This window comes from Sturnus vulgaris, chromosome 9, assembly GCF_052056855.1.
Source record: "Sturnus vulgaris isolate bStuVul1 chromosome 9, bStuVul1.hap1, whole genome shotgun sequence".
Taxonomy (NCBI): Eukaryota; Metazoa; Chordata; class Aves; order Passeriformes; family Sturnidae; genus Sturnus; species Sturnus vulgaris.
The window spans coordinates 13,565,423-13,590,747 of record NC_142251.1 but is presented as its reverse complement, the minus strand read 5'-3'; the positions used below and the strand labels follow the sequence as shown (position 1 = coordinate 13,590,747).

At 36.1% G+C, this 25,325-nt stretch overlaps 1 protein-coding gene and 1 long non-coding RNA gene across 26 annotated transcripts in view; one reads left to right on the top strand and one right to left on the bottom strand.

Moving 5' to 3' along the window:
• Positions 1-25,325, bottom strand: part of ADGRL2 (adhesion G protein-coupled receptor L2) — a 384,989-nt gene that overhangs the window by 157,908 nt on the left and 201,756 nt on the right. For all 25 annotated transcript variants that reach the window (XM_088169882.1, XM_088169887.1, XM_088169883.1 and 22 more), the window contains one exon: positions 17,083-17,124. The gene's annotated coding sequence lies outside the window, so the exon portion shown is untranslated. The remainder of the gene's footprint in view (positions 1-17,082; positions 17,125-25,325) is intronic.
• On the top strand, positions 956-13,948 carry LOC148222818 (uncharacterized). The gene is made up of 2 exons (XR_015805391.1): positions 956-11,548; positions 13,208-13,948. It is a non-coding gene; the product is annotated as an uncharacterized LOC148222818 (long non-coding RNA).

The following is a 25,325-nucleotide window of genomic DNA, read 5'->3' as shown; positions in this document are numbered from 1 at the left end:
TTTAGGTCCAAAGCACACTGACAATCCAGAGTACAATACCCACACTACACCGGAGAATCAGGATCATTACCTTTGTTAATGGTAATAATTTATTTTTTTACTTAATCCTTTTGATGTCTCTGCGTACCTGTGCGATTGGTGTTTAGAAATTGTAGCATGCATTAAGAAAAACATGACATATTAAAAGGAGGCTGCATCTTGAAAACCTTGCAATATGGAGTAGTGAGAACCATAGAGCTGGTCCAGGGCTCTTAAAAAACATTAAAGTTTCAACAATGATAACAACAATCTTGGGGGTGAATATCTAGAAGTCACTGAAACATGGATATGCCATAGCCACGCTGACCTTCCTCATTCAGGGGACTGCGGAGTGGAAGAACCATCTCAAGCTTTTAGGACCAAAGGAGAGCTCTGTCCTAGTGAGCAGTGCACCTTCCTGAGGCTGATTTCAGCTGGGTTAAATCTACAAAATGCCTCAAATAGAATGGAAGGACAGATCATCTGTCTATGTAATAGTTTTGTACCTACTATGTGTATGGGTTTCTGTGACAGCAATGTATAGCAAAAGAGCAGAGTCCCTTAAGTTCTTCGTGTATTCCTATTAGAGCCAATTGCCCTTTTTGCTATCCTTATAAATACCTGTATAAACCCTAAATAGCCTCTTATGCATTTCTAATGGAATTAAATATACAGGCATTTTAATGTATTTTATTAGAAGCTGATTTTCATTGAAAGTATTGGATGCATCTATTATAGAAACATGCTCAAGAAGGGGGTGACAGAAATATAAAGATATACATATTGACTTGCTATGACTTTACCAAAGTTTTAAATTGTATCATTACCAAGCCTGTCTTTCTTTTTCTTTCTTTCTCTCTCTTTCTTTCTTTCTTTCTCTTTCTTTCTTTCTTTCTTTCTTTCTTTCTTTCTTTCTTTCTTTCTTTCTTTCTCTTTCTTTCTTTCTTTCTTTCTTTCTTTCTTTCTTTCTTTCTTTCTTTCTTTCTTTCTTTCTTTCTTTCTTCCTTTCTTTCTTCCTTTCTCTCTTTCTCTCTTTCTCTCTTTCTCTCTTTCTCTCTTTCTCTCTTTCTCTCTTTCTCTCTTTCTCTCTTTCTCTCTTTCTCTCTTTCTCTCTTTCTCTCTCTCTTTCTCTCTCTCTCTTTCTCTCTCTCTTTCTTTCTCTCTTTCCCTCTCTTAAATAAACGTAATTGCAGATAAGCAGTGATAGCCCTGAGCTAACAGACTTTTGCTTAGTTGATGAGAACAGGATTTATCCAGAAAACTGTCGATAATACAAGATTTATCTGGGGTTGATGGTTTTCCTTTGAGAGGACATGAGAGAGAGAAGTTCTTCTGTTTGCAACAAAAAAAGTCTGTTGGGTTCTCTAATTTTTTTCTGCCCACAAAAAGATTGAAAAGAACTGCAGAACTAGGCTTTGTGCTAATATTTGCAGAAGTCAAAGTGAATTCACCTATGTGGATTTAAATGTAGGACTGAAGTTCATTTTCCCTCTTTTCATCAAAAACTTCTGGAATCATATTTCTTTCTACATGCAGAGATGGAGTTTTACAACTCTTTTACAATGGCAAGCTGTAAAACTGAGTTTTAAACAATTGCTAAAACTGCAGACACCTTTCAGCATTTGTTTCAAAAACACATTTTCATTAATTCTCATTAAAACTGCATTAAGATATAAGAATACCTGGCAGAGGTGTATATTGTTTTGGCAAGTATAATACTATTATTCAAATGATTAATTTTACTTCACATGAATCAACATATGTTTCTTTAAAAGAAAAATTGTACACACATGTACCCATGGCATACTTTTATCTGATCCTTTAGTTTTCACTCAGACACATTTATTGCCAGATTTGAATATTAATATGTAAGAAGGAATTATAACAAATCAAGTTCCTTTCCACCATTATGACTTCCTACTACTTGCTTTTCGACACAGTCCTACAAAATATGAATCTTATTCCATACAGACTCCACAAAGTACAGACAAGTAGATTTTCCTTTAAATCTTGCTTTGCTGCAACAGTGCAAAGTATCTAGCTTGAAAACACAAGAAAGTTTTCTTATGTTATATTCTTATAAAAATAAATTAAATAAAAATAAATTAAATTTGTAATATTTAATGTTAAGGTGTACATTCTGTGTGTACTGTTACTTTCATTAATCTACTAGATGGTGTCCTTGAAAAACCAAAAGCACATCCATAGTAATTTTTAAATAATCACAACAATCGTGTATGAATTAGCATTTCCAGGGACTACGTGTAGGACAGTAACAACTGGAAAAGATTGAACTGTCGGCTGTGTACTTGGAAGAGATGCATCTCAGAAAGACAATTTAACTTGTGGCAAAAATTGGCCAAATTATGATGCCTTTAATATGATTTTATAGGCTGCTCTAACTTTTTTTTTTTTTTTTTTTTTTTTTTGGTCATAGAATTGCATTTTATATCTGCTTATTCTTAAAAAGGTTAATTTAAAATGTTTTCAATACCTTGATAAATAATATTTCATATTGCCATAAGTGCCAGCTCCCCCATGAGTAATGGTTTACACAGATTTTATGCAGCCTATTTTTTTATTACTGGAGTTTTATGACTGAACTTTAAATACTAGCGACTGACATTTCCTCTTATCTGTCTGTACTCCTGTGAATAACGTATCAATGAACCTGTAATTAGATGTAATGTTGGCAAAGACTGACAGAAGAGGTAGTAAATATATGTATGTATTATTATCAGCTAAAATTGGTGCACTGATATCATGACACAATTTAATTGCTATGATGTAAAGACTTCGGGTTTTTTCCCATGGAAAAGTAACAAATCATTAAATGATTTTACCATTTCAGCATAAACAGAAAAGAAAAAATTTTGCTTGTTTTGTTTAGGAAAATCCCCAATTAATTTTGCAGGCAAATTTATATAAATAAGCTGTGAATGACACAACCTAAAATAGGAGATATCCAATGTATTGCCTTAAAAGTCTGGAAATATATCTTGACAATTACCGGTCTTTTAAACTAAATAATTGATTTTAGTGTCACTTGGGGGAAAAAAATGAAACCCATCAATAAAATAAGAGAATTCTGCAGCTGTTCCTAACAAATAAATGTAATATGAATTTGCATTTTGCATAGTTTACTTCAGTAATCAATTTTAATGACTCATAATCTATATCATTATTTAAGAAATGACAAAATCATTGACTTACTCATAACACTTGCTAATTGTTTTTAAAAATAAATTCAACACATGACTAAGGAAACACCCATTTCCACTTGCTTTATGTTAAATCAACATCTAACCACTCATGGTGATTTCATTCAAAGAAAACAGAAGGAACACATTAGCTGTGTGGTTAAAGAGATTGATGGGCTTCAAACATTTTAACCATGGATGGTTTTTTCCAACTGTAGAGACGCATGTTTTTAATTTAAATAGCTTCAAGAAAATGAAGATCATTTTATTCAACAAAGCTGTTTTTCCTTGTTTCTTAGAAATTAATTTAATTTTGTTTAATTAAATAATATTAGAAACAACCTTGTTCAGAGAAAATACAACTATGAAACAAAAGCATGTGTATGCCATATTAAATCGTATTCTGAAACAGAATTGTTGTCTCACATTAATAAATTAGAAGAGATCAATATGATTTTTGCCAGTGAATTTAGATGCAGGTTTTTATGGTGTATTCTGCAGTTGCCTTTCCACTCTCTGAGGTAAATTTAGGGGAGCAGTGGAGCTCAGTGTTACTGAAGAAATACATTCCTTTGGAATTCAGGTATGTTGGTGGAGAAAAGTTTACAGTTTAATGCTGCAGGCATTTACAAAGGCCAAAGAGTTTTTCAAGACTGAGCTGTTAAGAGTAATGTAGCAGGACACATTTAAAAAGAAATGAGTACAATTCCCTGTTTTCATATGAAAAGCTCAGCTCTGAAGCTTAAATGATCATACCAGGAAAGGAACTGCAGTGCTGAGCTTTTGGGGAAAGATATGTCATGAGATCCCAATTCTCCAAATAGGTTTGCACATTCTAGGTTCCCTTTTCTCCAACTGCTATATCTACATAGGCACGTGTTTGGCATTTGGGCAGCAAAAAAAATGGTTTTGTTTTAGTTTTTTAAGGAGAGAAGCCAAGAGAATACTAAGAAATTATATAGATTTTTCTATTAAAAATAAATGCAATTTTGCCTGACAAGCAGGGAGCTCCTTCTCCTCCCCCCCCTTACACAACTACATTATACAATTTGCTATGACTGCTCAGTCTTTGTAATTTGCAGTGAGAGAAGTACCCCATGACTCAGGCTGGCATGTGTGGTGGTCTCAGCATATTCTCACCATCCCTTCATACCTCTTGCAACCCTCCTGCTCAACAGAAAAAAATGGCAATAATTTGCTTTGTCAAATTGCGTCTGGACGCCAATCTAGAAGTCATATTTATTACATAGTGCTTTTAAGTATCATATTACCTAGGTTCCTGGCCACTCTTCTGTTGCTTGTGTATCACAAAATGAAAGGTAATGCAAAAAAAGATAAACAAAGAATTCAAAGGCAAATCAATGCATTTGCAAATATGAATCCATGAAGGCTTTTCTCTTCTTACCCAAACACCTCACTTTATCGGCACTGTTAAAAATCCAATTCTTGATGGAACAGACCAACATTTGAGATGTGCACAGCTTTACAAACCCATGAAGATTTAGATGCCTACATTGGGGTTAAGGTTAAATTTACATTCTTGACAAGTTATGGGAAAAAATGCACCAAATTCTTGGACCACTGACCAGAAGTGAGGTCTCCCCATATAGGTTGATTGCCCAAATCATTAAGCTACAGAGTCATGTTCCCTCTGGTGTTCTCACTTTCTAGCCCAGTGAATCATGAATAATTTTCTGCCTGGTGCAAGACTTCAACAGGAGAAGTGGGGAATATTTCCATCTCCAATCAGGTTGTGGGTTAGAAAATTGTTTAGCTGGTGAGAAACGTGCATTTGAAACCCTTCAAGCAGAGGAGAGAATTGATCCTGTTTCATACACTGGACAAGTCTCTAACTGCTAGTTGCAGAATAAAGCTACACCTTTAAAAGAAAGGGATGACTGCTGCTGGGTTTAGTGGCAGACTAACTGCATTCATGGGTGTCAGATGCTCTTAGAGTCTGACTGTCACCTTTAACTGCTCAGCTTTGTTATACACAGCACCTTAGCAATAATATAGGTGCAGAGCTCCTTAGTCTGGTTTATCTTGACTGAAGCAGTATTTGGCATGATGAGTATTACAGCTGCAGGAAAATTTGATATAAAAAACATGGAAGTGCCTGTTGAACAGAGACATCTTCCCCAGGTAGGCAGCATTTAAGCAGAATAGTCTTTAAACTTAATGGCTTAAATTCTTTCCATGTTTCTCTTTAGGAGTCAAGTTGCAGAAATTCTATACATTGCCTACATGAAAACCTGGTCCACAGTCATAATAATCAAGTTGAGAGATACGGTAATAGGTTATGAACAGGAAAGGACAGGGTGCTCACAATCAATCATGAACAGAAAAGAACCTCCCACTGGGACTTCCTCACCTCGTGATTGCAACTTTCAAGTTTCCCTTACCAAAAGATGGGGCATGAGAGCCATATTTGCTTCCAAACTTGCATATTTCAGTTCCCTCTTGCTGTTTTCCCTGTGTCTCAATTTGTATTCTGTTAGACCAAATGTTTAATTTTTAATTTGGAATTTTCAATTGGTAGCTTTAATCAAGGCAGTGTTAGTTGTGCTTTACATACAGTTATCTGCTTCTACCCATCAGTTCCTCATGCCAGTCTGGAAGTGCTTTAACCTCAGTTGATTGGTTATACTTGCTTTGATTTTGCTATGTGATTTAACACGAGGACTTGGAAGCTTATATTTTTTCTAAGATTATATTTTTTTCCTCTTGTTACTGATTGCCATTGAAATGGTGAAAGTTATGTGATTGGCTCCCTCTGGAGCAGATACCAGAGATGCATCATGGATCACTGGTCAGAGAGCCTAGACACAGCAGCAAATTCAGTCTCCCTCCCCATCAACTTTGCACAGCGGCACTGCTTTGCAATCCATCTCAGCTGACACGAGCAGAGAATGGAGAGGGAGACCCAGATTTGTTTCCAGGCTTACATCTTCTAGTTCACATTTTGTTGTGCTTGTGTTACATTGCCAGGTGTAACTCTGGCAGCTGTAAAGAACAGTCATTTTCCTTCACTGAAACCGCCTATAAAAGCCTCTGCTTCGGTAATGATTTGTTATATATTACAAACACCTGCAGCATGGCGAATTAATATCACTAAGTATAGGGATCAAAGATATTCCACCTTTTTTTTCTTTAATTAAATGATCATTTACTTTTGACAGACCTCAATGTTTTTGACAAATAGACTTGAATCTGATTGAAGGTATGGCTACGCCTTCCTAAAAACACTGCAGTCAAAGAATGACATTAGCACCATGCTCCTGTTTTGAGGAACATCGATTGACTGCTTAGTACTACTGCTAATTATGAATAATAAAATGTATTCAGTAATTAATTAAGATGCTATTCTTCACCTCACTGTGAGCACTGTCTGCTGTTTGTTGACTACTCAGCACCAAAATATGATCTTTTTGCATTATATCTGGTAAATCATAGTGCTACATTTAATATATCATTAAAACAAGACAGTTAAACTTTTATGTAACATTTGGAAAGCGAACTGATAACCCCATATGCATTTACACAGAAATGGCAGAATTTTCTGCATATGCAAGCACTGAATATTACTGAAGAATAAACCACAAATTTGCATTGCACCACGTAAGTTCCCAGTTTAGTTTTTCGGTTTTCTCTTCCTGTTGTTTCTCTATATGGCTATGTCAGTTTAATTTGCTTTCATCGGAATTTTTGTTGACAGTAAAATTAATGTGCAAATTTCCTATCAGTTGTATATATTAATATAATTCCCTCAAATACAGTTCATTGAAATTAGCACTGCTAAAAGGTGGGATACATATTCATACAGTTATTTACATAAATCCCATTCAGCTTTATGCACCCTAAGCTTTAATGTAAAGCATCTACTACTGCGGGTAATTTTAGCACAAGCAAAACAGCATATAAATGGCATCTGACTTCCCAAAGATTGGGTGTCTTTTAATAAAGAGATTATTTGAAGAGAAAAAAAATCTGTTAGAAATTACATTTGTGATATAATTTTATATGTAAAAACTATTGTCTTTATAACAAAAAAAATGTTGAAAATACTGATGTATTTCTCCAACATATCACACACAATTGCTTCTTTTCAAATTACGTAAATTGTGCATGATGCCTCATTTGTGATACAGCTTAAGATAATAAATTAATAAACTTTTCACTAAGAATTTTATTATGAAGCAACTTATACAACAGAGTACACACTAGACGAAAAGTAAGTTTTATAAAAGTAATTAAGTTCTGGGAATTGATTTATGCAGTACAGAATTTTTATCAGTTCTAATGTCAAAAATATCTTTAAAATCAGTTGCAATATGTATATTGATCTGCAGATTATTTACCTGGATTTAGAATGCTAACTATAGGAAAAGCCATTAGGTCATTATCTATGTAAGTTTAGGGAATTCAGGCACCATCTTTTCCTTGTTGTGAAAGGCATTTGCTATCTAAAAATACAAACTGGAATCTCCTACGTGCAGGTGCAGATTGTACTTAGCAAGGCAGCTCTGTTTGTGTAAGTTTCCCCTGGTAAATAGAGGAGCTGCAAGGTCACGAAACAGACAATGGCACATCTCTTAGAAACTTAGGCTTTACTGTATAGACTTGCAGTTTTTATATTTCCCTGAGCATAATGCTGCAACACATGACTTACAGCAGTCTATTTTTCACAATTTTCCAGTTAATGAAAGTAATGTTTAAATACTCTGAAGTTAGATTATTAACTTCTACAAAATAGAAACAGATGTGTGTCTCAGTATGCCATTAAATTTATGATTTACATAGTATTCTTGAATACAGCTGAGCAGAGGCCAATGATTCTAATTTGCTCTAGATTTACAATAACCTGATCTGGTTTTTGTAAGTACTGAAACACTTTAAACAAAATTAGAAAGCCGTTGTGCTTTGTGTGATTAAAGATGCAATTCCCTTTGGGGTAATGAGAAGAGTTAGAACATGTTTCTTTCTTTATGGATGTTTCTATTATAAACACGAGTACCATATATTACGTATTTTTGTTACTATTTTCTTGCTTTTAATTATAAAATAAACTGATTGAGTTGTACTGGAGTTACACTGAAACAATGCCAAAATCTAGCTAAAAAATGCATACTGAGGTTCATAAAAAAAAATCCTTAAAATTCTTGAGGGCTTTAAGATCTTGTTAGAAAAATACTAGTTCCTTGTAGTTTGCAGAATCCAAAACATCTCTGTGATTTAAAACTATGCACTTTAAAGGAACTATTTCAAAAGCTAACACATTTCTCAGCTTATTGTACTATGTTAAGGCACAGCATTTTACAGGACAGAATTTATGTGTATTCATAGCATTTTACATCTGGAGATAAAGATTCACTGTATCTAATGGCAGAAATCACAACTAGAATGAATATTATTGTTTAAAACAAGGTGTTTCTATGGGTAGAGATCAAGTTGTGTTGTTGTGACACTAAACACTGATTTTTTTTTTAAAAGCCAAAATGAGACTCAATCAGATACAAGCAAGGTAGGAAGAATACACTGTGTATGAATATTTAAGGTCTGTTTCAAATATTCAGAAAATCAGAAGCTAGGCCTATAAAGATATATGGATTCAATGTTAGCTGGAAATTAGGTATTTCCAAATTGTAATCTATGACTCTGGTCAAAAACGTAGGTCGTTTAGCACTGTAATTAACTTTTCACAGGGAAAGGTGACATAACAAGGAAGTGTATGCATCCATTTAATAACAACCTTTTATAAGAATTTTTAAAACAACTACAACTATTCTTTGTATATTGCACCCCAAAAATCAAATAGATTTTACGAATGTAGAAGTAATGAACCAGACATTTATTTTACATAGTACCTGGAGTATAATATTATTTCATTGTATTATTTTATTCATGCTATTTTACATAATGCATTGAAGATAATATAGTCTCAATATTATATACTCATATTAAATCATACTACAATATATGTATTTATATTTATCTTTACCTCTGATGAAATGTTTAATATTATTAATCCTTTCATTTTAATTATATATAATTAACCATCATTAAAACAGGAGCATTACCTTTTAATAAAAATTTAATCATACATTTACTCAAGCACGGGATCAAAATGCTATACAAGGATGACATGTCTTGAAAGCGATTGAATGAATTCAATTTGGTCACTCACTCTTCCAGCACTTAAGAGATTTGCATCTGTGCTTCACTCAAGAGATCTCCACGGGTAAAATCCCACACTCCTCCCTTTGTTACACGTGGGATTGCAGTGTCAGGCACTCGTACAGACAGAGCTGCAAGCCCAGTGCTCAGCCTGGGTGCTGCTCCAAGCTCAGCTTTGGGTCCAGCAATGCCCCCTGGTAGCTCCAGCTACCCCTTACCCCTTACAGGGCTCCTGCACTGGGCCCCGGGCTGCTGACTCAGCAAGCAGACTCATGTGCACATATCTCATTTAACCAAGGATAAGGATCGCTGTGGAATTTTTTCCTGGGGGATCTGGGAATGGAAGCTGGAATGAAGAAAATGGTAGGGAAAAGATCTTTCGTCATTTTGAGGCTGAAGTGCATATAACTGGACAAATTTTAGGCTTTCATCTGAACTTTCTGGGAAATTTTTCTGTTAAACACACAATTACCCACACACAAGGCATCAGGCTGACAACAAGAGATTGGCAAACACTGTAATTAATTCAGCTTTAGGTTGTCTAGGGAAGAATTAGTATCTGAGAATTACTTGTTTCCTTCTTGAAAAAATGGGTATGGATATGGAATAAATTATTGGTAGGAATGAATGGCATCAGACCATCAGAACTTTGTATTTTTCACCCATAACTTCACATAAGCTGAGGCTCCTCTTCTGCAAACACACAGGTCTAGGTCAGCAAACTTCTGCTGAACCAAGACCATCTCCCCAGTCCTACAAATACTTATTCCCTAAAACAACAGTAACTTAGAAATCACAAATATAGGGAATGTGTCATCTTGTATTAAAATTAGTGGGGAGTTTTGGAGAAGTTTTTAATTGTTCTGATAAATTCATACTAATTCACTGAGGCCCAGATTGTAGAATTGTGTTTGCAGCAAACTGCTCTTCAAGAAGCCCTGTGTGATTAACTTGGGAGGCTGGAGGTAAAAAACTGCAGATGAGAATTCCATATGTCTGAGACAAAGCACCTGAAAGGAAAACTCACATTTTAATGACAGAGCATGGGATGCCCATTATAGGAATATATTGTATTGATAAAAAGGGAAAACACCTGGTCAACAAAGGTTTCGCAATATTTTTTCATATTAGTTATTTTAAAGTCATATTAAGCTGTCAGAAGACTTGGTTCATTATGAGCACTGTTTCTTAAAGATGCTTGGTGAGTCTGGATGCACTTAGGATAATTTATTTTCCAATCAACTCTTAGTTGCCCAGACCTACTTCTATTGAAGTCAACTTTTATTTTTCCAAAGAGAATTAAATCAAGTTTAATTTTTCTTCAAAAAGAAACTTAGTTAGGTTTTTTAATTGTCAATTTTCTTCAAACAATTATTGCATGACAAAACTTTTAATAAATTAACACCCAATAAATTTTGTGATTCCTTATATTAAAGCCCACTCTAAAAACATTCGTCTGGTGCAATTATTCAACAACTCAGAGTGGGAAGTTCAAAACTGTGTTTATATTAGTTCTTAACCCTCCTAATAAGGTTCAAAGGTATCTTATCCAAAGATAAAAAAAGGACTGTATTTTAAATGTTTTTGTGGCTAGAAGTCTTCATACATTAACTAAAAATATACTGGATATAAAATACATTAAAAATACCTTTCCTACGTTGTTTTTTTTTTTTTTATTTTGCAGGAGTGCTTCATATTAATATTGACATGGGTAAGACACTTCAACAAACTTGAGAATGATAAGAAGGCCATTTTGCAATGGCTCTTTTGTTGAACAATGCCAGTGTGAAGAGAAGAGCGGATTTGGACTATTCAGTTCCTGCCACTCCGATCACTCTCTGTTGGATAAGATTCCAGTCAGAAAGTTTTAATGTCTCAAATCTATAGACTGCCCATTTTCAGAAAATGACAGAATAGAAATTCCAGTAAAAGCATGTAGGAGAACTTTCCACCTTGTGACAAGACTTTTTTCTTATGAAAACCTGTCTTTGCTGAAGAGCTGCTGTTTTCATTATTTAATTTCTTTGCGGAGCTCACAGTCAACATGATCCCGTTGAGTTCTTTATTTAATATGTTTCAGAGCACAGGACACCTGCTGACTTCTTTAATAACGAGTTGTCCTCCATTGGCTTATATGTGAAAACTGTTCAGCAGAGGCAAGTAAAGAATAACCTTAGACGTTAAGACCGATTCCATTAAAAAATAAAATAAAACTGTGTCCAGGCTCCACACCCGAAGTCCCTAAAATATATTTGCAAGGGCTTTTCACAGCATGGAATTCAGGTGGATTTTTTTTTAATTGAATTCTGTTCTGTGTAAGTGCAGCTCAGTGGAATTCAATTTCCATGTAGGCTCCCAGGAAACAAATACATGCTAAGTATTTTTATCACTAATATCTTGGATTTAGTTTCTTAAGTATTATTTAGATTTAACTGTGGACAGAGTTGCTAATGTTTACCTTAACACAGGGCTCTGTGACTCGTTGGAGAAGGGACTCTTTAAAAGAATTGGCTAAAGCACAGAAGTTTAACAATGAATAAATTCTAAGGCTTTGTATTGTATTAATAAGGATCAAATTCTACTTCTTTGTACAAATCCTATGAATTTGATGGAAAAATCTCCATATTCCAAATTCAACCTACATTTTTTTGTCCCACTTTAAAATACCTTCCCTACTTTGTTGGAAGCCTCTTTCACACCTTGTTAGAATTATGGGGTTATACTGTTACAGATGATTCAGGGAAGCTCTACACTCTCAGTCCTGCAGTTTGTAAGGGAAGTAACCCCACTAAGATCAATGAGCCCTGCTCTTGAGTGGATGGTAACTAAAACAAAGAAATCAGACTTTGACCAATTACTTTATCTTAATTGGCCTTATTCTGCACTCATTCACATTTCTCCCATAATTCTTTCCCTTCTGCTGGAAACCATTATTTCACCACAACCCACAGAACTCAGGTGATGAATAAAAAGCATCGCACAAATGAATACTATGCTCAGCCACTGTTAACTCACACTCAAAGGCCTTCCCAACAGAATATTTAAAAAATGCTTTTTGTTTTAAAACTATAAAGAAAACTGCTGACTGATAAGGAAAACTGTTAAAGCAATTAACTGTTTTAGGTTTCTTATGTTAACCCTTTATTTTAGTCAAAGAAGTTCTCTGAACCTGTGGCTCAGCCCTGTTAATTATTTTATATTACAGTCAATAAATTAGGCAGCCTTTATCCACCCTTGGTGTTATGTGAAGGATGCTTGGCTGATGAAGGCACATGTGCTTCCACCTCAGATTCTGTCTGAGGACCTAAGCCAATGTACGCAAACCCCTATTAGAAAACAGACTCTGCTTGCTTTTAAATCTGCTTCCCTTTTCTTTAAGAGGAAATGTCTCAAATTACCATATTGACTACTATATAGAGTCTATATTATCATTATGCCCATGCCTCTATATTCTATATCATTCATTACCTATTGCCTGTTTGTATTATATTGTTGAAAAATCTTTAGGTGTTGGATGAACGGAATTATTATTTTGGAATTGAGTATTTTTAATAGATAAATTTGTTGATACATGTGTAAGGTTTATTAATACGTTTGTTAGGTTTGTCAGGAAATCAGGATATGGTAGAGATATATGTATTTTTAAAATCCATCTTGTAACAACTTGTGCACATAACCTCTTTTCAATTTCTGCTTATGAGTAATCATTTTTATATAGGTTTAAATCACATTTCAATTTTCTGTAGACACAGTTCTTACTACATAACATATACCATTGCTAGTTTTGTAAATATGTTTTCATTATAACTTTGTAGAACGGAGACAAAACAACAGCTACTCTGCAGGATGATAGCAATGACTACCAAAGGATTCCAATCAGGATGGACACTAGAGTGCACACAGGAAAAATGGCAAACATATCCCAAAGAACTTCTTTTGAAATTGCACAACTTTTACTTTTCAGTCTCAGTGGGGGCTGAATGCCATGGGAATGGGAGGAGGACACCAAACCCCCCAGACATCTCCAAGCAGAAGTCCAGCACCCACCACAACCTTTGCAGTGTGTGATGCAAGAACAGACCTATGGGGCCAGTGGGCCCTGTACAACCCACCAGAGAGACGCTGGAGGAATCCAGGTCTGACAAATGTCAGGCAAAAATAATTGTGAATACATCCTGCCTTGGGACTTGTGTGGGGTTCAGGCCTGATTTCAGTCCCAGCAAGGAGGGGCAGACAACGTGAATGTCCCACACTGTGGGCTGGGAAGGCTCTTGGTCCTGGCCCTTCTGTGCCATTCCCTGAGGCAGCTGCATCAGGGTGGCCTCAGAGGAAGGCTGCACTCTCCAAAGACGTTTTGTCACAGCTCATCTTCCTTTTACTTTATTGTAATTCTGTATGGTGTGGCTAAGCTGGTCAGAGATAAACATTTTTTTCACTTCAGCTCATGTCTCTTCTTCTTGTGCTCCATACAAGTATTTTGTAGCACACGAGGAAAAATGTTTATGTCCTGTCTAAATCAATCTAAATAAAATATTAAAGGTGACAATCTCTTTAAACACTGCTGATCATTACTTACAAAACTGTATTTTAAAATTGTGAAAACAAATGCTTTGACCTTGTGAGCTATGGAAATGTTTAAAAAACAAATCTGCTCTGCTTTTTTGGCTAATAGTAGTGATTTGCATAGTTGAACCTTGAATGTAGTCATAAATAGCTACAGAATCCATCTTGGCATAATGCCCAGCAATGTTAGGGTGCCAGACAAAAAAATCGGGTCAACCACTTACCAAGTAAGCCATTCTGTCTCAACAAGGTGATGTCTAACAAAGAAGCTACAAGGCTGAAGACAGCTAACATATTCAGCTTCTATTCAGAAAGACAAGAACTTTTCATTTATCAGGATAATCTACTACTCGTAATCAGTACACCAAGTGAACTCCCTATTGTAAGAAAAAGAAAAGTCCATCAATTGTTTTTGCTAATTAAGATGAATATTATTCCTGTGAAATGAACCAAAAAGTTCTGTGTAACCAGAATCCCAATAGAGATCTATAATCTCAAAGAATAATTGCAGAGTTTTAATTGAGAAGAAAGTGAGAACTACTTTTTTGTCTTCTTCAGTTTTTACTGCAGTTGTCTTCTGTGTGTGTTAGTGGGTCTTTTATGTTCTCAGTTAATCTGACATGACTTTCCATATATTGAAACTTCTGGAATTAAAAATTTAAGACAAAATGTTTATGTAGTAGATTAAATGCTACCAAAAAATGGCACTTATTTAGGAATAATTTGAGGTAACAGATCATTTATTAACATATATAGAAAAAAGTCAATTTTTAGATTAAAATCTAGATGTTATCACTGCTCATAGTAATGTGCATTTAATCTTTATACATTAAGCAGAAGTAGAGTTAGAAATGAGAAGGTAAGTGTATTTTCTTAAAGTGATATTAATTATATATTCAACAATTTACTTTATTCTGTGATATTTATCTTGAGTTGAAGATTAGAGAAAGCCTTGGCATGTTGAAAGGAAGTAATGTGACGAAGCTCAGTTTCCCATTCCTTAAATAAAATATATGCAACTTGAAAATATATTTATATTTGAAATAATATTTACATAAAGGAAATCCATAATCAAAAGAGTAACCCATGACTCCTGAGCAGGTCAGGGGAAATTCACAGAAGTATAAATGTATAAATATGTATAAAAATTAACTCTACCCAAAATAATCTATTATAGTCTTTGTTCAAGTAACCCTTAAAGTCCTAGTTTTTGTCCTATCTGCTTCACTTACAGTGTAAATCACACATTTAGCTTCAAAATAAAAATAATTATAATTTCACTTAAAACGCAAATTTAGAGCTAAAAATTACCTCACATCAGGATACTGGCTGAATACATTTGTTTCCATGAAAAAATGAAATGCTGTGTCTCTCTTCTTCCCTTCCCCCAAGCCTTCTTCACAAAATCAGCCTCAGGCTAAAATGGTTTTAAGTAGACTAAAGGTGCTGGTAAACACTTACCTTTGACAATATTTCTGTCTAATGAACATTGCAGAGAAGGGTGTATGCAGTGCAAGTGTCGGTCTGTGGCTGCAACCTACGTACAATCCTTGTGCCAAGGGCCCACTGCTAACAGGCAAATATACACAAAAGAGGCAGGCCCTTTGATGGTTTAATCCCAAACATACTTAACTGTCACATAGTTAATCTTTTAGATTAAAAATGACTCTTGAGTTCTTCTTGAACATTTTTATGTTTGTGGATGAAAGAGGTTAAATGTAGTTCTCATGCCTGTTTGGACTGTTCTTTTATTTTTCTTTTTTACGTGCCCCCCACCCCTAGTTTAACATGACTTCTCCCTTTCTTTAATCACAGATATGCCCCTGAAGGATCTGCAGGCATGATGGTTCTGAAATACCCCATTCTTTCCCTCTTAGCAGGCAGGTAAAAGTGCATTACAGACCTTGCCAAAGCAGACCTCATTGCTATTATCAGAGGGGTAGAGCTGCAGGTCAAACCCAAGTGCATCAAAACAGCTTCACCTGCAGGTTTTACTTTCCTAGAAAAAAGTTTCAAAGAACAACTAACCCTTCACGTTGATCAGAAATAATTCTTAAAGGTCGTCACAAAACTTGTGTTTTGCTATTGATTTCTTGAACGCTGGCAATTTTGATACTACTTCTATCAAATATAACAAAAAATCAGTCCCACATAATCATTGTTTTAGGCTCTGATGCATTAAATTTTGTGGATAATCTTCTTTTTTTTAAGGCGTCTTGAGCTCTTTTCAAGGATAACATGAAAGATCTTTCAAGTGTAACACTAAGAAGCACATTTTAAGTCAGAACTTGTGCTCCAATGAGATATTTTTCAAGTAATATTTCTTTCCACTTTAGCTTCCACAGTACTTTCACTTCATGATGGTCTTATGTTGATTTCATACTACATTTTTATGTAGTGGAAAAGGTTATTTTTTGTAAAGTGAATACCCAAGACCTGGAAAACATTTCTCCTTAGCAATGTACTCACAGGATTCAGTAGTTTGTTCAGAAGTGTTATTTTAGGATGACCTTTACACATACAGTATGATGGATTTTTCTTTTTATTTGATTGTAAAGATGTTATGATCAAGGGGCAAAATAAATACTGCCTTTTTCAGCCATAAAAAAAAAAAAAAGAATGAAAGATGAAACCATCTTTTTAAAACAACATGATAGCATGCAGAAGTGATGTCTATGTTTGTAAACTAAGTATTTTTAAATTCACACATACAGCAAAGCTCCAGTGAAACATAAATAAAGATCAATTTTACACAGTTCAAATGGTAACACACTATGAAAGTTGCCCCTTTTCAGCCTAAAGAAGAGAGATAGTTATGTTTAAGGGAATTTATACATTAAAAATAGTTGTTATTAAAAATAAATAGTTGAGCATTCTGTGGTCATCAGCATTTCTAACAAGGATGTTAAATCCTCCCATGTTTTCTTCTGAATAATTAGCATAATATTCTGCAAATCTTTTCCAGGTAGCTTACAGGATTTGAATATTCAAATATTTTCAGCTGTATAAGCCATATAATTATGAAATTGTATAGTACAGTTATTTCCCAAGCAATTTGGCAATCCTTTCTTACAAGAATTTACCTTCTGTTCTATGTTTTCAGAAACAGAAAAAGCTTTTTTCTTACCATTCTGGAAAAGATGGAATTCATCATTCTGCCATAAAGACCCTAGAAAGCAAAGAAAGTGCTGTTAGTTATTATATTCTTATCTGCAGGGATTCTAACTGCCAAACAGTGCATCAGCATCAAAATAAAAAACAAAAATACATGTTCAAATCACAGACCAGTAGTTTAAAGCAGTTCCAAATATGTATTACATGTACTTAGCAGGTACTGGATTAGAAAAAAGCACAAGCTATTGTTCATATCTGCATTTAGAACTGCATGCCTGCTGGAATTTATCTGCATAGTGTTCACAAAATACAGACATAGGATCTTTGCATCTAACTTGTCACTACATTTTTGAAAATAAAACCATGGGCTTGCTGTCACTTTGCTATGGAGTGGGAGAAAACATGAGTATAAAAGGTTATATTCAGATGAGACAATTATCAATGACATGTTAAAGGCCTTCTTCCTAACTCACTGAGAAATTTGTATTAGTATTGAAAAAATTCCATTGCTATTAAAACAATTAATCAGCCTTTACATTCTGCTTCAGAATAATATTGCTCACAAGTCCCACGTCTGCAATGGTCAGACTGGGGTCCCTGAGGAAGTACTGAGTACACCCCACACCTCATCAGCATGCTTTAACCGTGGTGTGAAAATGAAAGCATGGATATTGGTTAACTCTCTTCACTTCCTTTTCTATGATCCCTTTCAGTCTGTTTTACACCTGACATCATGGTTATTCTGTTTTCTTTAGAAGAAATGAATCACTGCTACCATTCCCTGCACTAAAGGCTGAACGGAGAGGGAGTGATCACTTTCACTCAGTACCTACATAGAGACTTCTCTGTGATTTCATGTGGTAAACGTACCAATTGTGCACTTGAGAATAAAAAGTTTTCAGGATAATAGGCTAAATTCTATGATCATTTCTCACACAGAATATAACTTTACTCCTGCTGAAATGGCCAGACTTAGATAAAGAATCTGCCTCATATATAGTTTTCTGAGGTAAAACAGTTTCGTGCCAAAGAAGAACACTTAAAACCCACTTATTAGTCTTAACTGTTTTCCTTGTTTGAGAAAATTTAATCTTTAAGTAAATATGCAAGGGAGACAATTAAGGAATTTAATTAAATATTATGTTGAGAAAATGTTACTAGAACCAAGAGATGCAGTCACAAGCCACTTACAAAAAAAAATGCTGAGGTCTAAGTAGGACTATTACCTTTAAAGAGGAAAAGTAAAAATTCTAATAAATTATATGATTCACCAGGTTCTCACCAGGACCACACGTACCACTGGATGAACGATAGGTATTTATTGAAAGGTAAGGAAGACTCCAGATAGAGAAGAATTCCACAGTACGGTAAAGAAGTTATTTCCGTTCAAGGAGTTTACCTTGGGCAAATAGGGAGTTTCCAGGGTGTGCAGTGCTGCAGAAATTCAGACTTAATCTAGGTTGCATGCAGCACAAGGAATAGGGAGCCTGGCTAAAGCTCATGTAAATTAGGACAATCCTTGAGGGCTGCTCTATTTCATTTGAGGATTCATTGGCCTGTGGCAGCCTTGAATCTCAGCATCTACAGAGGAGGCTTAAAGCTGCTTGTGCTACATTCTTCATGGGCTACACCTTCTTCAAAGTGCCCCACGCCAGATGTACCACGGGATATTTCTTTTGCTCCCTTTATAAAACACGGGAAAACCGGATCTTCTCAGCCAAACAAGCAATATTTCACGTAAGCTCAAAACAAACTCTTTGAACATCCCTTTCAGTGGAACCAAGTCTCCACAAAGCACTGGCTTCAGTCTTCTTCCCAGAGATCTCTGCTCCTCAGCCCTCTGAGTTTTCAAACATGCTGTTTGAGTGAGGTTCACATTTATCAACTGCCTGTTTGGGACTCTTACTAAAAAAATCCATTCATTTCAGCAAAGTAATAGTTTCCTTTCTTCCACACAGCTTTCGAGTCCCCTTGCCAAAAGGCTGTGATTTTTTTTTTTCCAAAGCTATTTTGTAAACCAAGAAAATGTTACCACTTCATAAGTGAACAAAAGATTTCATTGACTTCAAAAGGAATTATATTTGTAAAAGATTTTGTCTCTAGTCCTTACCTGCTTAATTATTAAGATTCTAGAACGTGACTTAGAGTGTTGTGAGATATGAACTGAAAATTGTGGGCCTGTCTGTCCCCACCTATCAGCCAGGTATGCAATCCACCAGGCTAGTACAAGAGTTGTTCAATACTTTCACACGAGTGTCCTCCTGAAGGCATTGCAGCAATGTTTGTGCTTAGAGTTAAGTATATGTTTTAACGTTCTACTAAATCATGTCTGAGTTCTTAGTTTCAGATGAGCAGAGCAGCTGAAAGCAAGTAAATTTAGTGTGATGGCTAATGTATGAACTTTTTGGCCACAAATAATTTTGATTAACACGTTATTTGCTGCTATATAGAATATAGAATTATTAGTTTAGAAGAAGTGAGTCAAGGCTTCTACTGGATTTTGTTTTCACTGGCTAAAATAAATAACTGTCTGGGTCAGCTCTCAAATTTAAAGAAATGCTAACAAGTCTTTGATCTCCTTTCTGAAAAAATCAGATTTGTCTATTTAAGTTTTAACTGTTTTCAGTGCCTCTGGTACTGGCAGTACAAATGTCAAAAAGAAAATAATTTCAGCCCTGTGGATCCTCTTTGCTCACTCCAGTTTCTGGAGCATTAAAGAAAACTGCCCATTTCTGATCACGGGCTCCTGAAGAGGGCAGCACGTTCTAGATATTATTGAACTGTAAGCTCTGAGTTGACAGCCTGGGCTGTACTGTACTGCACACGGAGAAAGGGTGAATAAAACTTTCTGGATATTCTGTGTACACACTTCCCACAATACAGTAAGTCAGCAAAAATCCTAGGCTTTTGACCAAGGTCAAAACTGTATTTGGTTATTAAAGAGAACATTCAAATTAGGTACCTGAAGCAAAGTATTTTAAAAAAAGAGAGCAACAAAATACTAGCAAGGAGAACTTCCACGAGGAGTATGTTTTATCTTTAACACTGTAGATAACTTTTCCTATTGGCAGTGCATTGACTATCAAAACTACTAAAGGGGTTAGATTTAATTATCTCACTTCTTTGCACATTTCATCTCAATTGCTATGGCAACATTCAGTTGCCTGAGCAGCAATGTACCCTTTAATCAGATATTTCTTCACTCATTTCTCTGTGCACCACAGCAATGTAGTCAAATTTACAGTCAAACCCTGATGCATCTGATAACACCTCTTAGGAATTAATGGTTAGATTTCCTCTGCCCCTCACCCATAGCTACAAATATTTCTAGAGAGTTTTGCACTCTGATGACAAAAGCTTTAGGAGTTGGAAAGTGTGTGTGCTTCCCTACCACTGTTTCTTCCCTACTTCACTGATTTTATGTTTCTTCTGCCACCACTCCCTTTTCACAAGGCTTCTGCTTACTTGGGAACTCTTCCCATCAAGCAATGGGCAGGTCTTCTCATCCCTGCAGGAACTCTTTCAGGGCTGACAACAGGAAACATAATAATTGGGCAGACAATATGGTTCCTCCCATATTCCACCCTGCCCTGAAAAGCTTTTTGTTGGATTACTCAGCCCTGATTAAATGCTTCGTCAGAGTACATCATAGTTCTTTAAAGTTCTTGGCCCAGAAACCAGGAACATGGGCTAAAATAAAAGTAATTAGAAATGATGAGCAGATAGTAGGGACTCCTTATTGAAATGCAGACAGTAAAAAGAGTCAGGAAGCTGAAAGTACATGGGGATTACTAAATTCAGGTTATGGGAAATCTTGATATTTCTGACATAGAATATCGTCTGGTTTGCAAACATGTCACCATCAAGGTAAAGGGCAAACAGAGATAAGTTCCTAATGCTGCCTTAGTGTCTATGGTGAAAAACATAGAGATGCATTAGAAGGATTAATTTATTTGGATTATAGTCAAACATTTAGGAAAGGGAGATAGGCATAAAGCACTAAAACATAATTCTGCAAATTCTGAAAACCGTCTTTAGATAGCAAATTTTGCTTTTTTACATTAAAGAAAAATATTCTATACTGGTTCTTGTTGTACATGTATTTTTAATAGCTGTTCATCTGCTAGCATGTTATCAACTATCACACTTTTTAATAAGGTCTCAGATTACTGCTGTCCTAAAGATATTTGGAAACCCCGGGTAAGTACAAAGTACAGAGTGTCTTGAACCATTTTGTTGCAGAGAGGTATAATGGAGTCAGAGTCAGAACCACTCCACATCTTCTCAATGATACCAAAGTCTGATCAACCTCCCTGACCATGTAACATAAAGTCACTTTCTACAGTTTATCTCCATGTGAGCCATAGCAGATTTTCTAGAGGCTTGATAACTCAAGATACCAAAAAATATAAAGAGTTGATTTATTAGAAAAATACAGGAAAAACTTTGCACACTGTGGTCTCCATACATGGCAAGGGATCTGAACATATATTACAAGGAAGCTCACGATATATGGGATGTTTATTTTGGACTGAGGAGACTTTTCCAGCTCAGGTACCAAAGCCTAACATTTGTGGGCCTATGTCATATGACAGCACTGTCTCCCAATCAACCAGTCAAGTTGTTATTTTTTCAGTATTCTGAGGAAAAGGCTAGAAGTTACAGAATCTACAATGCTTTTTCGTGGCAGTACTTCTAGAGATGTACATATATCAGTCTTTGAAATTAATAGGTCTAACCTTAAAAATAAAAACTCTTTCAGTTTACAGACTGCTCTCAGTAGTTTAAAATAAGCATCTCCTTGCAACTTTATATATCTAATATGCTTTACATATAACTATACACAATATGATTCTTATCTAGGATTGTATGAAAGATGTACCCAACGAATATCAGAAATAAGTTACCTATACAAAAAGCAGGCTTGCTAAAGTACTTTAAACTTTATTAAGCCCTTTACCTGTTTGTGTTTATATGAAATAATCAAAAGTAAAACATTTTCAAATCAATTTTGAGTGAGGGTGTGATTTCCACAGGGTACAGTAGAGTTCAATACAATGTAATCTCCAAACTAGGATATGTCACATGGTTCTGTAGGGGACACAGCTCTCACCAGGTTTCTTATCAACAGTTTACAAATTTTTGCCATGGGTTGCCTCTACTTTTCAGTAATAGTTTGTTTCCTTCCTCCCTTTCCTTCCTTCTCTAAGTAGATTTTTCTTTAGTCTGTTTTAACCTAACCCCACCCCTTCACTCATTCTGAGTATAATAAACGACATTCTTTATAACTTAAAAACTCTCCTGTTTCCCTCCAGCACAAGCAGAGCTCCTGGCATCCTCCCAGTGCCCAGCAGTTGTTCCTCTCACTTCTCCAAGAGATGCTGTGATCCAGATATTCAACAGAGTATCTTTCTGGTCAACCAAATCAAACATTTTCCTAGGAGAAGTGCCTGTTTTCCTTGACCCTGGCTCTTTGCAGCCTGAAAATTTCGTCTTCAATAAGAGAACATGGAGTGTGGCACCTGTAGCTGCTGCAGGTCCATTTCTCATCTGGTTACCAAACAAGGGAGGAATTTGTGTGACAGAGCAACAGGGTAGGATGACAGGAAAATTCAAAAGCTGAGTAAAACTCTGAAGATTTTTATTTTTTTAATTCCCACTTCCACGTGCTCAACAAATTCTCCTTCCTCTCCTTGGGGTAAAGTCTCCCTGCTTGGTACACTGCTTGCAGCAGCTTCTGCTCACTTCTCTAGTCACTTAGCTTCAGCTCTACTCGAGTTGAGCTTTCTGTAAAGCCTAATCAATGTTTATGCAAGTGACCATATTATTTTTTTTTTAAGTTTAACTAAGATAGAGAGTGGAACTACTACAGGGGAGGCACCGCTCAGGTTTTGTGCATGTTATGCGCACACACACAGCATGTACATGTATACACAGAATTTATGTATGCTCTTACTGTAGCACTAATACTCCCTAAAGGTATTATTATGTTGTAAGACAAATTAAAATTAAACAAGAGGTAAAAGTGCACATGAACTGAAAACTGTTAAAAAATGCCTACAGGCAAGGCAGAAGTGAACAGCAGGAATTTATCCAGCTGTGGGTGTCTTGGAATTCCTCTGGGCCAACTGACTGTGCTCCCATTTCTGCTGCAGGAAATGCAACTAAAAAAAAATCATATAGGTGGTGTGAATTTCAAGAAAAATGACATGAATATTTTTTCTGCCTGTGAGATAAAAGCTGAAGTAATTTCTGTGAAACTCATTAAGCTACAGGACTAAACGCAGAGGGATGGAGGGAATACATACCAGAAGAGCCCAGAAAGAGTAAGAGAGATCTGCCCAGGTCAGAAATGTGATAGCAGGTAGGTTTTCTGACAAGCACATCTCGTCACATCTGTATATGAGAACTTTTGTAAAAAATCTGTTCTCATAGAATATTTCTAAAGCTATGTGAAAGGGAGTGGGTTTTTTGGACTTAAGGATGCAATGAGACCTTATAAAGGATACCTGACGTGTGCAGAACTGATATGGCCAAAGGTCTGCATATTGAGATCAAAAACAGAATCATAAACAACTATAGCAGTAGTATAATGTGTTAAATGTACACTAAATTTGAATTTGAAAGTCACATTTTATCCAGGCGCAAATGGATACACTCATTAGAGGTGATCAAACTGAATAATTATTTATCTTTGTGAATAAAATTGTTATGTTTACTACTTCCCTTCATTCAAACCTTAAAACAATGTATCTCACAGTGAAAGAATTTGCTGTGTAAATTATTCTCAGTGTTAAGCACTGAGAAAAGGCAATGACATGGCTCAGTATCACAGTCACATAATGAAATAAGGAACTGTACTTCAACCAGTTAATTCAGTTATTTTCATGACGGTGTTACCCAACAGTTATCACCATGACAATGCATCTTTGTTGACTGAGAAGTGCTCAAAAATGAAAGAGTCTTTGGACATGGAGACAAGGATATTAAGTCATGGTAGGAAGGAAGATTAAGAATGTAATTCTGTCTCATTTTTACAATACTGTAATCCCAATGGTACCACTGGAAGTGCTCCCAATTTCCACCAGGACAAAAGAAAGCATGTCTTCCTCTGATTCTTTGTACTTGGAAACTATATCTTAAAAACAGCTATATTTATTTTCCAACTGCTATATAATGAAAGGAAATATGTGAAAATGAAAAAAAAATGCAGGCATCAGTACAACACAACAAATAGGATGTGGCTTTCTTCTGGTGAAAATATAAATTAATCTTCTTTTATGTTTTGAGCATTTTGACTCCAAGTGCAGTCTTATAATCTAATTGGTATTATAGAATCATATAATGCTTACATTGGAAAAGACCCTCAAGATCATTGAGTCAAACCATTCACCTCGTGCTGCCAAGGCCACCACTAAACCATATTCCTAAGTACCACATCTACATGCTTTTTAAACTACTCCAGGGATGGTGACTCAGCCACTTCCCTGGGAAGCCTGTTCCAGTGTCTAACCACTCTTTCAGTGAAGAAATATAACCGCTCTAAACCTCCCCTGGTGCAATTTGAGGCCATTTCCTCTTGTCTTATCGCTTGGTAGTTGTCAGAAGACACTGACCCACACACATCTACAACCACCTTTCAGGTAGTTTTAGCATGGTCAGGTCACCCCTGAGCCTCCTTTTCTCCAGGCTAAAAACCCCCATCTCCCTCAGCCACTTCTCATGAGACTTCTGCTCCAGCATCATTGTCCTTCTCTGGACACACTCCAGCCCCTCAGTGCCTTTCCTGACTGAGGGCCCCAGAACTGGACACAGCACTCGAGGTGTGGCCCCATCAGTGCTGAGCACAGGGGGACAACCCCTGCTCTGGTCCTGCTGCTACACTATTCCTGATACAGGCCAGGATGTCATTGGCCTTCCTGGCCACCTGTGCACAGCTGGCTCATGTTTGTGTCCAGCTGCTGTCAACCAGAATCCCCAGGTCCTTCTCCACTGGGCATTTCCAGCCACTCTGTGTCTGTTGTGACCCAAACACAGGACCTGGCACTGAGCCTTGTTGAACCTCACACTGCTGGCCTCAGCCTATCCAGATCCCTCTGCAAAGCCTTCCTGCCTTCCAGCAGATTGACACTCCCACACAACTTGGTGGTGTCTGCAAGCTGGCTGAGGGTGCTCTCAATCCTCTAGTTCAGATCATCAGTAAAGATATTAAACAGAACTGTCCCCAACACTGAGCCTTGGGGAATGCCACTAGTG